Below are 14,294 nucleotides of genomic sequence, written 5' to 3' on the forward strand. Positions count from 1 at the left end.
TTTTATCCCATATCCCACTCATGGGAGAGACAAAATAGTTGCGGAGACAAAATAGTTGCGGAGACAAAGTTGCTCGTGCGCGCTGGCTCTTAGTGCATCTTTTGGAATGACGTATGAAAACTCTACTTGATTTAGCCGATTCGTAGCTCACTTTGTCAAGATGTTATATCTATGTATCGATAGATTATATACCCTAGTAAGCTAGTTGTAAACATTGTAAATACCTCTAGTTTTAAGCTTAGGTTCATTTTGTATGATATTGTTTTTATTTCTTTGTTAGCCAACGAAATTATAGAATAATGAGATTGCGTGTGATAAATATGTGATCGGAAGGATATTTTTGGAAAGATTTGTGGTAGGGTATCGTTGACTGGAGATTCATACTTAGTATGAGTGTTATAATGGCCTTGGGGAAGCCCCTAGCTATTAAATTTAAATACTTACAAATGAATATGATTTGGTATGTTTGTAATTATCTATGCTTCTTTGTTGAACGTAATTGGAACTTGAAATGCAAAATTGTTATATATTATTTTAAATTTGTTTATAATTAAGTATGTTTTGCTCAATTTGAATTGTCTTTAATGATGTTATAGTATTTTAAGGTAATATAAGAAGAATTAGTATGTAAGTCGCAGATATATTGAAATGATATCATTTAATTAGGAAATTAAGCTATTATATTACTAAAAGACGAATTTCAATAGAATTTTATAAATATAGAGTAGGTTATTTCTTTCATCAAGTTACTTATTTCTTAGAATATCTAGCAGAAAATTTGTAAAAAGTTCAATTAGGAAATTGATATCATTCCTTGCCTCAATAATTTTTTGTTGCGACGCTTTTAATGCACGCAAAAACATATCAATATGTGACAATACCATTTGAAGACTAAAAGATTCAATAACTTTTCTTTTTATTTCGTATTTTTAATCTTAGACAAAAATTTCTTTCTAGCTTGTGGGGTCGTATTATGACCTCTTATTTCCAGACAGTTTACGCTGTGAATTGAACTGACTGGCAAAGACGCAATAGCCAGCCATGAAAATATGAATTTACCAGTCGGTTCAATTCACGGCGTAAACTGGAAATAAGAGGTCATAATACGGCCCCTGTAGATACATAATAAGTCGTGTATATAGTAATGTTAAGACTTAAGAGTTCTATAGACGAACATCTGTGATTTTTTTTAATTTTGATTGTGCATGCTCATTTATATATTACATGGTATTCGTTTGCATATATAACTAAATAATCGTTACGATTTATGTTTTAAGATGTTCGAATTATTATTACAAAAGTATAACTACATTATTTTCCTATACACGCTCTGTCCAATTTATTTAAGCTTTGAATACTGTCCGTCTTAAATACTAAACATAATTATATTTTAATCTATTATAAGGTATAATTCAATGTAAGTATTATTAATAGGATACTAATTTGTTAAGATTTACATTTAAATACCAAACATATTATTCCTTGTAGTAATTTAATATAGATATAGATATAAGAAACTAGGTTATACATGAGCCACTAGACAAGACAAATCTACGGAAAATATAGTATTAGACGCATTATTACATGATAAGATGACTAAAGTCTTAAAACATTGGAATGAAAATCTTCAATATAAAAAGAAGTATTCATAAAAGAAAGGTACACTTGACGGATAAGACAACGACAACCATGGACATTACATATATTATAAACACCCAATTAAATCTTGGGAAAGTTGACTTTTTGTGACCTTTACGTACCTACGTACTGTAAAGCAAATTTAAAATTGACCATTCGTTTGCCGATCTCAAGGCAACTGACATGTTTTCGCCACGCAGACGAACCTTGTATTATGAAGTTTTAGTAGTTACTCCCTTTTATTGTCGTCTAATATAATCGTAGTTTTATCTTCTATTTACAATAGATCGTGTCGTAGATGTTATCATTAAGAATTCTATTTACCTCCTCTATCGTACAAAACCAATCCTGTCCAAATTTAATACTTTATTACACATATTATTTATTTTGAATACTAGATCGAATTTTGTCTACAAACAAAAATTATTCCGATAGAATATTTCTAAGCCCCATTTCAGGCGTAAATTCATATTTTTATATTCACAAAGTACAAATGCGTGATCGAGTTGATTATTATTTTTTTATTAACTTGAAAAACAGATGGCTTTAGAAAATTTTTGAGAATTTACAATTGTATCTTTAATACAGTATATTTGTGTAATTCTATGTTATTATCGTTGTCACAACTTAATCTTTACCTTAAATAATCTTAAATGTTATACATGTTCTAATTAATATCTGTCTTACCACAAAAAAACTTTAGACAGGGTTAAATTTTAAGCGCGGGTTCTCTTTAATCTGGTTTTTAACCGACTTCAAAAAAAAGGAGGAGGTTATCAATTCGGCCGGTATGTTTTTTTTTTTTTTATGTATGTACACCGATTACTCCGAGGTTTCTGAACCAATTTACGTGATTCTTTTTTTGTTCGATGCGGGATGGTGTCGAATTGGTTTATTCGGATAGGCCCAGTAGTTTTTATTTTATGAGCATTTTTGTCTGTAGGTATTTGTAAATTTTGCAAGTGCAAGTTTGAAGTCGGTTGTTTTTAACGCAGTTATTACTTGTCACATAGACATAAGACAACTATTAAAGTGACAGATCCCTGGTTTAAAGGTAGACTGTGTTTAAATTGTTTGTGGTAAGACCATAAATGTCATCTCGGTGTGTTAAAATTAAGAATTTAATAAGTAAGTAAATGTCGTCTACAAGAATTAGTTAAAATGATTAAATATCGGTAATGATCATTTTAACTAATATTTTTTTAGATATAAGATAATTTCTATTGTAGGTATATTGTCTTTCTATGTTCTGACTTATCAATTGATTATTATTATAATAATTTAATTTGACACACAACATATGTATTTTGTAATGTATGTCCTGATTTTTAGGTATTTGCGTTGGTGTCTGCGAATTTATTTTCATAAAAGTTTTCATTAATATCTTTTTATATTCGAAAGCTTTTTACCTCTATTTGTTACAACTAATAAATGTTAAAAAGATAGTGATATAGGTTAAGGATAATGAGCAGGATCTTTTTGAGGATTGAGAATATAATTCCCTGGTAATACTTATAGAATAAAAACGGGCTTTTGTGTCAATACTGCAATTGAAACATTAGATTTAAACCACGCTATGTAAATGAAGTATGTAATACTATCAATGGACAATATGATGAGATCTATTGAATTACCGTGTATGGCGCGTATTAAGTTTGTATTACACTTTGCTTTCGTCGCAGTTTTTACGTGTTTAAAATAACCTATTAAATATCAATTTAAATGCCTAAGAGTTCGATTAAATCAATTTTATTCCTATAATGTTCACATACTAGTGTTTCTTCATATACCTATGTAAAATGACGATTCAGCGATCAATTCGTAAAACAAAACATAATATTAATAGACGATATGGTCAGCTAGTTACTAGGTATTCCATTGGTAGGTAATGCAAGATATGCTTTGCGATTTTAGTAAGCGTCTACGGTCATTTTTTGCGTCATCGTCTCGATGATTAGGATCTCTTATTAAGGACGCTGTCACAAATCTGCGTTACTCAAATTTAGGTATCTAACGTCGCCACGTGGTTCGCGGGAACATCGCGCTCACGTAAACATAGCGCATTCCATTTTATAGACCATCTTCATACTTGATATTATTTTTTTTTATATTTTTATTGAAATTGATTCCAGAAGATTACTGGGAACATTCATTTTGTTACTATTATTAGTAGGTACGATCCTTATAAGTATTTTAGTGTATTCAACCAACTTAAAAAAGTGTGACTATTTTACAACAATTTGAATATGAATTGTATTATTGTATACAATATCGAAGCTTTTTAAGAAATGTATAAAATACTTTTTTGAGAATTATTATCATACATAATATTATATGTTACCGGCAATATATTAAACCCGGCATTGTAAGCAATTCTTAGTAAATGTATGTTATTCCGAGAAACAGTCGGAATGAAATAAATTAAATTCGTTACCACACATTCACATTACCTATATCTTTAAAGTTTAAATATGAACTTTTCCTAAGTAGCAAACACATTTGCAAATGTGGGTGGTTTTTGGGGTAGCTATTAACCAATATGAGGTCAAAACTAAAATCCAAGATGGCACCGACGAAAATTTGAAATCTTTTCGTCATGGGTGTCATTTTCAAGGAGTAGCTATTAAATAAGTATTAATCAATATGAGGTCAAATCTAAAATCCAAAATGGCGCCGACGACAATTTGACATCATTTCGTCACGGGTGTCATTTTCATGGTTTTTGGGGTAGCTATTAACCAATATGAGGTCAAAACTAAAATCCAAGATGGCGCCGACAAAAATTTTATATATTTTCTTCATGGGTGTCATTTTCATGGTTATTGGGGTAGCTATTAACGAATATGAGGTCAAAACTAAAATCCAAGATGGCGCCGACGAAAATTTTACATCTTTTCGACATGGGTGTCATTTTCATGGTTTTTGGGGTAGCTATATAACCAATATGAGGTCAAAACTAAAATCGAAGATGGCGCCGTCGAAAATTTTACATCATTTCGTCACGGGTGTCATTTTCATGGTTATTGGGGTAGCTATTAACGAATATGAGGTCAAAACTAAAATCCAAGATGGCGCCGACGAAAATTTTACATATTTTCGTCATGGGTGTCATTTTCATGGTTTTTGGGGTATCTATTAACCAATATGAGGTCAAAACTAAAATCCAAGATGGTGTCGACGAAACTTTACATCTTTTCGGCATGGGTGTCATTTTCAAGGTTTTTGAGACAGCTATTACCAAATCCCCAATGTAACCGTCGATAATTAGGTATATTTTTCTTACTCCTTTAAAGTAAACTTAAATAAAATAACAAAAACGTTAACAACCACAGTTTTGTAGAAAGTCTTAAAAAAACAATTTTAAAGAACATTGAAATGCATATTTAGAAATTTAATATAAAACGCAACTCTGTGACAATCATGTTAATATTCTGACAGATATTAGTAACTTTAAATATATTCGCTAAACTTTATTTAAAATAAAGTTTATCTAAAACATTTAAACGAAGAGAATAAAATAAAAAAGAACGTGTGTGCCGAGAAAACGTGTCAGGAGTGAAACTTCTTTGGCGAGATTCATAGATACCAAAATCGCCGCCTTGCTCCATAACGCGACAGTATTACCATGACGCGATCTTGAAATTCGACGACCATCTTGGATTTTAGTTTTGACCTCATATTCGTTAATAGCTACCCCAAAAACCATGAAAATGACACCCATGATGAAAAGATGTCAAATTTTTCGTCGGCGCCATCTTGGATTATAGTTTTGACCTCATATTCGATAATAGCTACCCCAAAAACCATGAAAATGACACCCATGACGAAAAGATGTAAAATTTTCGTCGGCGCCATCTTGGATTTCAGTTTTGACCTCATATTGGTTAATAGCTACCCCAAAAACCATGAAAATGACACCCATGACGAAAAGATGTAAAATTTTTGTCGGCGCCATCTTGGATTATAGTTTTGACCTCATATTCGTTAATAGCTACCCCAAAAACCATGAAAATGACACCCATGACGAAAAGATGTAAAATTTTCGTCGGCGCCATCTTGGATTTCAGTTTTGACCTCATATTGGTTAATAGCTACCCCAAAAACCATGAAAATGACACCCATGACGAAAAGTTGTAAAATTTTTGTCGGCGCCATCTTGGATTATAGTTTTGACCTCATATTCGTTAATAGCTACCCCAAAAACCATGAAAATGACACCCATGACGAAAAGATGTAAAATTTTCGTCGGCGCCATCTTGGATTTCAGTTTTGACCTCATATTCGGTAATAGCTACCCCAAAAACTATGAAAATGACACCCATCACGAAAAAAAGCCAAATTTTCATCGACGCCATCTTGAATTGTTTTACCCCACCAATCTATTCAACAACCCATAAAAAAGAGGATCTCAGGCAAGGTAATTTTAAAAACATAATTTTAAATTACAAATAATTGGAATATGAAACTTATACAGTTTACTCATAAAAAGTATCAAATATTTCAAATCACGAAAAAGACAGTGCACGCACAATAATCTTTTTTATTTCGTTTTTATTTTTGGTACGAGGAGCGATACACCCGTCCTTCCAAGAGCGCTTCTGAGCGCGGTCTGACGAACCGCGAGAACAAAATGTATGAAGAAATCGACAAGTATTTTTAATTTAGCTCATTATTGAAATAAAATTTTGATTTAGATTCATAAAAATTACACCATATATAAAGGACTATATATCCCTCAATAAGATATAGTTAAGAAGATAGATTAGGCTCTTAATTTTCCTAAAATGGTACCGGTTTAGACCCCATTTTTTTGCATTTTATGCGTTTATTGTGATGGAAAAAACGTATTTCAGCGACAATTTTGTATGACGTCGTACAATTTTTATAAGATGAACGTAGAGCTGAATATATTATCTTTAAATTAAGATATTACTATGTTCTCACGTGTAATTGCTTTAAGTTAAAATGGTACCGAAAAACAGCGTGTTTTTGTAAAAATACGTTATAGCGTCCTTAATGTTCACGGGTAGTAAGTAGGGATACGACCTTTGATATTTTTATTTGTAAGTAATGCTATATTTTCAAGGACAACCTAGTTCTATGAACACCTGCTTAACGTGTGACGTTGCTTATTAGGTTGCCGGGTCCAAGACGCGATAATGTTTGTGCATTATAAAATTAAACAGAAGCTATGCTTTAAAACTCTAGTACTTTTATACGGGTTTCACTTGAAATAACGTTCGTTACAGGGATATAATTTTAAATGATTTAAACTAAGCGTACGTAAATGTAGTAAAATCCTTATAGACAGTGAAACAAGTAAGCAAACTGCATTCTTATAAATACGTAACCTACCTATGTACATAGACTCTGTCTATGGAAATAAGTCGCGTCATTTAAGAAAAAAATGTACCCGCCTTATATTTAAATTTATAAAAAATAAACAATAAAAAAAAATTAAGCACGCACATTTAGACGTAAAAGTTTTTCGAAGTATACAAGCGTAAAATGCAACTTCAATGGCGCGACTAGCACTTGAAATCTTATGTACATACAACCGCTTCAAATTTTCCTAAAATTGTTACTATGTAATCGTATCAGTGTAACTGAGCTTAACATATTGCATGAAGTAAATAAAATAAAACGAATTAACATACAAGTAATTGAGCACGTAATTTTTGCTTTTAAACTCATAAGTCAATTAGACTCGAACAATTTTACACCTGTATTCAAAAATAAAAAGCTCAAAAATAACTATAATACGTAATAAAATAATTATTATCAAATGCGTAAGAATTAGCGTTTACGTTCGTTATAAATATTACAGTGTCAATACAAATATGAATTATTTTATAAGTCTTAACTATGGCATACGGAAATTCGCACAATAATCAATTCCGCCTCTACGTAAGTTCGGTTATACCCTCTATACTTAAAATTTAACTTGTCATTGCTTGTCACCTTTTTAAGGTTTCGTAGTTTCCGCATTGAATTTTTCCTTCAACTTTAATTCGTTTACGAACAACTAGTGTTGAGCATAAAATATAGATTAAGTTCTGGTTTATTTGTTAACTTTTTGATTAAGCGTGTGTTTTCGGACTTTGATTATAGGGAAAGTATTCACATGAAGGGGATAGGACGGGATTACTTATACTATCTGTATACTTACCTATAACTATATCTGTTCTTTCCTTGCCTGTAGTAGGGATATAATTCTGGATAATTGTTTTTAAAAATTTGATGATTATATTTCTTATTAACTTTCCTAGATAATTTTAACACAGGTTCTTTTTCTCTAATCAAAGTGTCGAATAAAATGAAAGGGATCAAGTTTGTAGAAAAGCTGATGGTATACTGGGGTCATGTAGCTATAAACGTATTTTCATTATATTATGCATCTCACGTGCATCCTTATCATAATATATTTTTAAAGGAAATCTTTGACGTATCTTTCTACTATCTTTATAATTAAAGTGTTTTGTCCCTTGACGAGTAAGAATGCTCGTGAATGCATTGTATACGGTCTACTAGTTAGTAAGTACTAAATGTGGTTTACAGATTTGTTATATTCGTATTTTGGATGTCTACATATTATTGTATCTGTAGTAGTAGGTACTTAGAAGACCGAATTCGATTTAGATTATTCGCTTGGCTGTATTTCAATTATAATTGTTAGTATTTTTAATTTTAATTCTGAACAAAGTTACGTACCTATTCAACAAAAACAGACATACCATATTAATAAGTACTACGTTGTGTTAAATTGAGTCATTGTGTGATTTCGGCCTTGTGTTTGGCACCTTTTAAAATTAACTAAAGCTCAACGGTCACCAGTTGTTTCACCAAAATGTATTGCGAATAAAATTTTGAATAATGATATTTATTATGCTACCTAGTGAAGGTTGATTATGAACACAAAAACAAAAGTGGAGCGAAAGTACAAATTAAATAAGTTGCGTACAATGATCGCAATATTTTATTATGGTCTTGGAATAACATTATTTCGGTTGAAATATAAAAAAAATTCGCTCCGTTAAAATTTTGAGCTTTGCTTTGCCGTCAAATTTTCTGGTATACTAAAATTATTATTTACAAAAGTTGGGTTTAGATGCAAGCACATGAGATGAAATACACATTTGGACAGCTATCATATTTTGTAATATTACATATTTAAGTTCACTATAAGAAGTAGGTACGTTTTATTATACATACTCCACTTTGTGAATGATGTCTCACTTCATTCACAAAGGTATGATTACATATACAATACAATTACATTTTTGTTTAAGCACAGAGGATTATCAATTAATTATGTCGACTCGCTTGAATAATTTAAACCCAAGTCATGCCTTCAATAAAATAATTCTCGCTTATGAAAATTTGGTGCTTTTTATTGCATAAGTCATGTCGTAATAGCTATTAGTAAGATTTGCCTAAGTTATTCTAAGCTTGATATAGTTTGCGAAGTTTTATTGTTGATTAAAATTAGTATGTTTCTTTCATTGAAGATTTCGTTCCTAGACATAAGATTGTTTTTGTTTTTTTTTTTATTTTATTATTAATTTTACTTTAAAACGGGTCTTATTGATGTATTGTCAGTAGTGTCAATTAAAAGACAAATAAAGTATACATTCTTGATGTGAATGATTTGTTTTTTATTTTATTATATTCCTAATAACATTAAGAATTATGCTACCGAATAGCGATATAGGTACTACTTTTTAACCAGAATCCTGCTTGTAAAAAAATCCCCTACATAAACTTTACAAACCCCAAACATGTAATTTCCTCAAAACGACCAAAAGAAAGAGAGGAAAGACCTTCAGTGTCAAGGTCTGTGGCTGTAACATGATACAGGAAGGACCTAATTATGTAGGTAGGTATAAGTTTCTTTAGGCGCAGGAGATGTTTAAATAAGATAATTTGTTTTAAAAATTATATTAAAACGGATTATATCAAACCGTTAGAAAGTTATTTTTTCTTTGAATAGAACGAAAGAAAGTTTAAGAAAATGCCTCCAACGGATACGTCCTGGCTATGATGATGAGCACGAAAAGGATGACATTCCATTTCTTTCATGAGTGGTACTCCTTCCACAGACTTGACAATATTATATTATAGAGCCTACATACAATAAACTGGCTCTATTTTTTATTAACATGAACGATAATAACCTACATAACTATTAGCTCTATTGACCCACTGCTAGCTAGAAACTATGGCTACAATTGCAATATATCTAAGTGCAAGAATGTAGCGACACAACTTTAAATCATCGATAAAAAATGTTACCCTCACATACCGATATAATAAAAAGGATGATTTGTAATTTATGAAGTTGGTTACTGTTATTACAAGTGTTATAAATTTCTTTACAGTCATCTAGATGTTTATATTACGTATAAATTTTTAAAATGTCTAGAAAATGTCAAAGCATTGCAACATTTATATGGATACTAGCTTTCCGCCCGCGGCTTAGCCCGCGTTTTCAAAGAAAAACCCGTTCCCGTAGGATTTCCGGGATAAAACCTATCCTATGTCCTTTCTCGGGTATCAAAATATCTCTACACCGAATTTCATGCAAATTGGTTCAGTAGTTAAGGCGTGATTGAGTAACAGACAGACAGACAGAGTTACTTTCGCATTTATAATATTAGTAGGTATGGATAACAGCTTTAATTATAAACTAATGTCAATTAATAGGTATGCTTCAGCTTGATTAATAACAAGATACCATTTAACTTCCATTTAATATGATGAAGTTGTGTTCGATAATTGTATTTTACCTTCTTATTATTACACATTGTATTGCATTATAGATTACCTAAATTGTGTATTTACCTAATTAATGCATGAACAATTATCTTTTGAAGGGTCTAAGCCGGTAACGATTATAATAATTTCGAAGTAGGTTGACAAAATCTTTCAGTTTCAAGCGATCGAATAAATAATTGTGTAAGCTTCAGCCAACATATTATTTTTTTTGCACCAATTTTGGTTAAATTTTATGAGTACATTGTTAATTAGAGTAGATTATAAACAAGTGGTATATTTTTATACCGACCAGTTTTAACAGCTTAGACAGTCCACTGTCCAGTGACATTATAATTATTGCTTAACTTTATTTTGTTGGTTCCTTTGGCTGTATCCGTTACTCAACGTAACTAGTTACTTATATAAATTACCTAGTTAATTTTAAAAATATGTCAAGGTTGTAATTAACGAACTAATCATAAACTGAAAATATTTTAGATATAAGTAGAATGGAATTTTTTAACCAGATCTGAGATCATATTATATAATTTATATTATAAATTATAGTGGACCTTTATCGTTATACCTACCTATAACTTGAAAAAAGCTAGAGGATATTTTTTCTCTAGGTAACTGAAAGGTAACCTAATAACAAAGAAGTAAACCAAAAAGGAGATGCTGATAACTGTGCCTACCCATCTCTTTGCTATTACAGCTTACAACCTTGACATAAAACATCAAAGATTCAAAGAACCATGGTCTCAAAGACAATACTGTCGCTCCGTAAGTTAATACACAATAGGTACGATTTTGGTCAATGACCTTATCAAAGCCAGTCGTCCTGCGAAGTAATAAGTATTACGATATTTTTATACCATTATGGACTATGGTCGGTTTACTTACGTAAATGTAGCACTGGTGATTGTAAGTACATAATTAAAAGTCCACGTGCAATGGACACGATATTCTGGTCCGATTTAACCTATTTCGAAATACTCCTAATTTATCGGTGCAAGTATGACAGGTTCATTTTTTCGCCTATTTTCAGCTAACATATTTTTGTATGGTAGGTACATATACCTACCTAATATGTATCCACTGTTATAATAAATGAAATACCTAATCAAATTGTAGGTTAAATCATAAGTAGTAACTAGTACCTAAAGTAACCGTCATGAGAAGCTATAAATTTTGTAAACAAGTGTTCAGGAGTTCACAACATTTGGACCAACAAAAAAAATAACCTGTTAAATCACCGGTAGTCACTTGTCACACGAAGCTCAAGCTATATCTCCAGGTATACCAATTAACCTAACCAATTACTTCACAATTTAAAACCTACTTCTAATATTAACCTTAAGTTTCCAAAGATTAGCGCGTTTGAACAAACAACTCTTTCTTTTTACTTATTATATATTTTAGATAAATTGTATTACGCACCTTTTGACGTTTTTTTCGTGGCGAATTTATTTCCTTAGATGTACTGGCTACTGGCTCCATTATACGTAATAACAAATAAAATTAACGCAACAATTAAAGAAACAATAACAAAATTAACAATAACAACCAGATCCGCGATATATGCAAAGCAATGAAACTTTAGGTACTTAGGTAGTATTAGTAGTACAGATATACCTATCCAAATTAATTCATATTGGACTTCAAATAAAATAGTTAGGTACCTACTTTACTAACTGTAAAAATATTTCTATCATTGCATAACAAATAATTTATTAATACAATGTTGTAATATCCAAGAGCTTGAATGTGCACAAATAAAAACAATTTTCTCACGATAATTTCCGCTGTCGTTTTTTTATTGAGAATTAAATTATATTCAGTGCCGTCTTTACCATAGGGGCACAGGGGGCCAGTGCCCAGGGCCCCCCATCGTCAGGGGGCCCCCCTGGAGGAGATGTAGGACTGACAATTTTTCTCACATAAATCTCAAAATATTTTATTAAAAAGCAATACAGCTTTTTAATGCCAGAACGTCAGATCATTTTCAGATTTATTCGAATCAAAACATCTATGTTATTACAAGGTTATTACATGGAATAATTCGAGTGATTCGAACACCATTATAATTAACTTATCAGACATTTACTCGAATTATTTATTTACTTATTAACGTAATATAATATATTTTTACTTGAATTATTTTGAGATTTATGAAAATTACTAACAAGTCTAAGTTTACAGAATAGCATACAAGGGCGTTGTGACAAAAATTTAATCTCTGGGCCTCTAGACAAGTGGCAGAAACGCTAGAGAATAGAATCCACTATTGATACTAATTGATATAAGCTTATGACGTTTTGCTAATGTTTCGGTCACACTACCGAGGACGACGACGACCACGACCAAAATTCCCATCCAGTCGAAATTTGGTGAAATTATTAAAAACACAATCTATACTTAATATAATAAAGCTGAAGAGTTTGTTTTTTTGTTTGAACGCGCTAATCTCGGGAACTACTGGTCCGATTTGAAAAATTATTTCGGTGCTAAATAGACAACTTCTTTGGCAAGATTATAAGATACCAAAATCGTTGAATTACTCCATGACGTTACGGTATTGTTATGATGCGACCTTGAAATTTTACTCTCAACGCGCCTAAAGAAGTTTCACTTCAAAAATTTATTAAAATTTCCCGACCTTCTGTTACTACGAAAAAATTTTTTCCTAAAAGTCAACAGATATAGGTTTTTCGTGATTTTTACCGAAACGGTAAGTTTTATCATATAACCACTTTTACCCAAATTGTAGATCATAAAATTATCTATACAAAAGAATCAATACATTATTTTCCTAAGATGTAGCTTCCTACCATTTTCTAAGATATAACGATTTATAAACTCATCCCATCCTTATAATATGCACACGTTTCTTAAATGACTTCACACCTAAATGATTTTATGATAAAACTTATCGTTTCAGTATAAATCGCGAAATCACCTATTTTTTTTATTTATTTATAACCTGGAATATGTTTTTTAATTCACGTACCGGAATGACAGTTAATTTTGAATTTTATTTTTAGTAATCCTTATTCCTTTGAACAATTTTACTAATTTTCTGCTGAATATGAAATTTTGTAGTTTTGAAGGTCCTAGAATTTAGTGAACTCTGTTCACACCGGACCATTTCTATACGAATAGATGACAAGCGTTTTGACTTTTGCCATTTGCCTAGGCTTTGAATCATCATCATCATCATCATCATCATCAGCCCTTATACGTTCCCACTGCTGGGACACGGGCCTCCTATGAGGGTACAGGCCATAATCCACCACGCTGGCCAAGTGCGGGTTGGCGGATGACACATGTCGTCGAACTTTTTAATTCTTCGACATGTCGGTTTCCTCACGATGTTTTCCTTCACCGTTCGAGCAGTGGTGATGTTACAACATGCGCAGATAAATTGAAAAATCAATTTATTTCCTGCGCGCTCGCCTGGTCTCGAACCACGGACTTATCGATTCAAAGTCCGAGGTCTCACCACTGAGCCACCACTGCTCATGAAAAAGAGAAAGTTATAAATTTATAAAAAATAGAAAAAATTCGATCACGAGGCGGGACTCGAACCCGCATCCTTCGCGCCATTCCGGGGCGGATGCTTGACCAACTCAGCCACTCGTGACCCGCCGGAGCAACCGAATTTATTCTATTCCTTCAGTTTTATGTGTCTTAAGGGACACACCGCACGCCATCTATTGAGATGATTTAACAACCATCTCAACCAATATGAAGCACTTTTCAGTGAATACAATATTGTAACGATGGAACACGACCTTTTTTGGTGAATTTATATTTTATTTATAAAGCATTTGACTGCCATAAAACCTAAAATATAAATTCAAAGAGAAAGGTAATTTGAAAAAGTAATTCTTAAAATATTT

The sequence above is a fragment of the Colias croceus genome, chromosome 13 (assembly GCF_905220415.1).
Source record: "Colias croceus chromosome 13, ilColCroc2.1".
In the NCBI taxonomy this organism is placed as follows: domain Eukaryota; kingdom Metazoa; phylum Arthropoda; class Insecta; order Lepidoptera; family Pieridae; genus Colias; species Colias croceus.